Source organism: Echinops telfairi, unplaced genomic scaffold (genome assembly GCF_000313985.2).
Source record: "Echinops telfairi isolate 266 unplaced genomic scaffold, ASM31398v2 ScPeMD7_18;HRSCAF=68, whole genome shotgun sequence".
In the NCBI taxonomy this organism is placed as follows: Eukaryota; Metazoa; Chordata; class Mammalia; order Afrosoricida; family Tenrecidae; genus Echinops; species Echinops telfairi.
This window is the reverse complement of record NW_022103915.1, coordinates 37,014,599-37,018,856: the sequence shown is the minus strand read 5'-3', so window position 1 is coordinate 37,018,856 and position 4,258 is coordinate 37,014,599. Positions and strand designations below refer to the sequence as shown.

At 47.7% G+C, this 4,258-nt stretch overlaps 1 pseudogene; it reads right to left on the bottom strand.

Annotated features, from left to right (window-relative positions):
- Nucleotides 1–2,451: 2,451 nt before the first annotated feature.
- On the bottom strand, nt 2,452–2,852 carry LOC123521460 (annotated as a pseudogene).
- Nucleotides 2,853–4,258: the final 1,406 nt, after the last annotated feature.

Sequence of the window (4,258 nt, the reverse complement as noted above, 5' to 3'; positions counted from 1 at the left end):
CAGCAAAGCCCGACCAGCTCCTCAGGCTTTGAGTACACCTGTCTCCTATCCCTCAATACACCAATTTTCCTGATCATGTGATCTTGATCCAGAAAGCAGTGCACACTCTTACCTGCTGCTGCCAGATCAACTACTCCTACAGAGCCATGGAACCATAGCTTACCCCTGCGGAGTTGGTGCCTGGACGACTGTGGGCCTATCCTAGTCACTCCTCTCTGAAGTCACTGTTGTCCCTTTAGCACTTGTGTTCTAGCGTCCATCAGATCTTCTGGTACCCTCCTACATTAAATCCCAACTTTTCTTCTTGGCTTCTAAGATGCTTCATGACCTGATCCCCACCTTGCCAATCCAACCCAGCCACCGTATTTGTTATCTTCCCTTTGTGTCCTGCTAGTTCCTCTCTCAGTAGGCCTGTTGAGAGAGTTAAGGTTTTGTGTCAACTTGGCTGGGCCAGGATTTTCACTGGTGTAGGCAGGTAAGATATAGTAATTCTGGATGATGGACATCTCCTCTGGGGTGTGGTCTGCTGTGGAAAGCATGTTTACTTTTTGCGAGGTCTGCATTCTGCATCAGGCATCTTTGGACTTGCTGCATTGCCTGCTGAACTTGGGAGTCTGCAGCAACTTGCCATCTTACCTACGGATTTTGGATTCATTTATCTCTGCAGCCAGCACCCTGCCCCCTGAAGCAGCAGGGACTAATATCAGGAGAAGCTCCCAATCTGGCATCTGACCCACAGTCATGGAATTTCCTTCTACAACTGCGTGAGTTATTGCCTTGATATAAGCCTAGTTGCATATATACAAATATAAACATCACTGGTGTGGAGCACCCAATCTTTCTGTTACTATCCATTGCTTTTGCTAATATCCCAAACAGGCTTATTATACCTTCTCTTCATCACTCTAGGTTCTGTCTCAATTTTCATGAAGAGTGCAAGGCCAGCCCTCCTCTGAAGCCTCCCATACATGGGGCCATCCCGGCTGTGCCCTGATTGCTTCCTTCCAGGTCAGCTTTAGCTCTGAAACTAGTGTGTCAGCCCCTAGTAATTGAATCCCCTTATTGTGCCCGACACAAGGTAGTTACTGGGCACCATCAAGTCACTTCCAATTCTTAGCAGCCCTATAGAACAGAGCAGAACTGCCCCTTGGGGTTTCCAGGACCGTAAATCTGAAGGGACACAGGCTGTCACAGCTTTCTCCCCCAGAGGAACCGGGGAGTTTTAACTGCCGGCCTTTCAGTTAGCAGCCAACTGGGATCCTCCTAACCCAAAGCAGGAGTTCCAAAGGAAGGGTGATCACATTGCATAACGCCCCGTGGCCCTTTCACACTTGTGACAGTATGCAATGTCATAGCCCCCGCTCACCCAGCCATTGTAATGGAATAAAACTCAGTCTAGGACCTGAAGAAGAAGTAATTATCCTTATCATGGCTTCAAGCATCCTTCAGTTGATTATTCAATAGTTATTATATGAGGGGTATTAAAAAAAACAGATTTTTTTCAGTTATGTATTTAATTTTTTTTACAAAACAACCTTACCACCAGAATGAGGTTTGTCATCAACTGACACTTGACATGTACACGAGTTTTTCCCATAGCGCTGTCCTTGTAAGCTATGTTCAACAGCACAACAGTTTCTGTGGCAGTTTTCCTGAGCAGGAAACAAAATTTCCCAACCAAATGCTCTTCTCTTAAATCAGCCATCACAAAAAGTGAGATTTGAGCGAAAGTGCTCAAAACTGCTCAAAAAAAAAATTCACTGTGACCAGAGAGAATCTTCCCAGGTGATGCCACTGGGTGCACTAACTCAGAGCAAGTTGCTTGATGCTAGCTTTGAGGGGTGGGTGGGGCGGGGTAGGGATGCGTGCTACAAAGGTGGAGCTTTTTTTCTGGTTCTTGCGGGGTACCCCCTCATATGTTAACACCCAACAACACTCAGAAATGGTCAATCCTATCCTCAAAGAAGAACCCCTACTGGGAAGGTGGGAGGTGAAGGGGAAGAAAGGGGAAACCGATCACAATGATCGATGTATAATACCGCCACCACCCCCGGGAGGGTTGAACAACAGAAAATAAAAGTAATTTATAAATTATCAAGGGTTCGTGAAGGTGGGAGGGAGGAACAGGGAGGGTAAAATGAGGAGCTGATTCTAAGGGCTCAAGTAGAAGGAAAATGTTTTGGAAACGATGGTGGCAACATATGTACAAATGTGCTTGATGCAATTAATGTATGGATTGTTATAAGAGCTGTAAGAGCCCCCAATAAAATGATTTATTAAAATAAATATATATCAAGAGAGAGACTTTTTAAAAGGAGCCGTGCTGGCATAGTGGTTTTGTGTTGGGCTGCTAACCTCAAGGTCAGCGGTCCAAAACCACCCGCTACTCCATGGGGGACACACTGGGCTTTCTTTTCTTTTTTTTCTTTTGAGCTAATAAAATTTTATTGTTCAAAATACAGAGTTGGTTAGACCTGCACATGCATCTTCACTGGCTGCTGGGGCGTCTCCACCCTTGGTGGTCCTGGTGTACATTACTTGAGCTCTGTGTTTTGAAACCAGCTTGATGAGTTCTTTACCCAGCAGCTCCTGGAGGGCTACCCTGGCCAGGGAACCACGAATCTTCAGTCTCTCAGAGACACCAGCTGGGGTGACCAGCTTACAGCTGGGAACTTCTTGACAGAGCTTGTCATCCGTGGCTTTGTCAGACAAGCCCAGGTTACTGAGCTTGTCCCGAACTCTGCCTGTGGACCACTTCTTCTTCTGGGCCTGGCCCCAGAGTTGTTCGCTGGGTCTTTGTCCTTCCTGGCCGACTTCCCGGCATCCTTCTTCTTGTCGTCCTTGGGCGGCATCTCGAAGCTTGAGAGCAGCTACCCCGCAGCAGCCTCGCTCAGATCTGGGTTTTCTACTTGCATAAAGGGCTACAGTCTTGGAAACTCACAGGGGCAGTTCTGCCCTGTCCCTTAAGGTCTCTATGACTCAGCATCGACTGGATGGCAGTGCGTGTGGTCGGTCTTCAAAGTCATGGCAGCCTGTGGCATAGACATTTTTAAAAAAGAAGTAGACCCTTACAATGCTTCCATGCAATGCCTCAAAGCACACATTACATTGGGTAAATCTGCTGCACACGGTCTCTTTAGGGTATTGAAAAGCGACACTGCAAGGACTAAGGTGGGTCTGGCCCAAGCGATGGTATTTTAAACACCTCGTGTGCATGTAAAAATTGGACATGGAATGTGGAAGACTGAAGAAGAATTGACGCATTGGAATTACGGTGCGCATGAAGAATATTGAAAGTACCAGGGACTGTCAAAAGGAAAAAACAAAAACAAACCCAAATCTGTGTTGGAAGAAGTACAGCCAGCGTGCTCCTTGGAGGTAAGAATGGTGAGACTTTGTCTTACGTAGCTTGGACATGTTACCAGGAGAGGCCAGGCCCTGGAGCAGGGCATCGTGCTTGGGAAAGCAGAGGGCAGCGGCAGAGAGGAAGGCCCTTGGCGAGATGCATTTGGCACAGTGGCTGCCCCTCGGGGCTGAAGCATAGGAACAGCCGAGAGGCTGGCGCAGGACGAGGCGCTGTCCCTTCTGATCCACGTACAGTCGTGTGGGTCAGAGCAGACTCGATGGCCTCCGATAGCAACCGAAACGACAGACTTCCGTAATGTAGGTGAACTAAATGTCAGATAACATTCATAATCAGTGTGCAAAGCACTTTTAAAAAGAGCACTATGAACTATTTGACATTTGAAGCATCCGCAGGAAGATGTCAGATAGCTAAGTAGGTGGAGACCATCTCGCAAGAAGTGCCAACATAGGCAGATGCAGGAGGAAACGAAGGCTCGGGACATATCGAGAGACTCGCTAGGGGTGCGGTTCATGTCCTGACGATAAAACCTGAGGCTCAAAGGATAAGTGATGGCATGTGGTCCCCAAGTATACTGACACTGGGCCATGGGCACAATGGGATCTCCCTCACTGCTCTTGAAATCAGAAATGAAAGAAAAATAGAGCCCTATTGGCTTGACCATCCCATGCTCTTCGGAGAACTGGGTAAGGGTGAACTCTAGAGCCCAAAGGGTAATATTATTATTATTTTGGATTTACACTACCTTGTGCTGCTTTGTGCACAACAGGATGTATCCTTCCAGTGATGGAGTCGGATCCCTCTGAAGTCCTCCCTGGGCCTCCCCAGGAGTGGACAGCACATCTCCACATGCCTTCCTGGGAAGCTTGCACCAGTTTGGGGGCTCACCTTGTG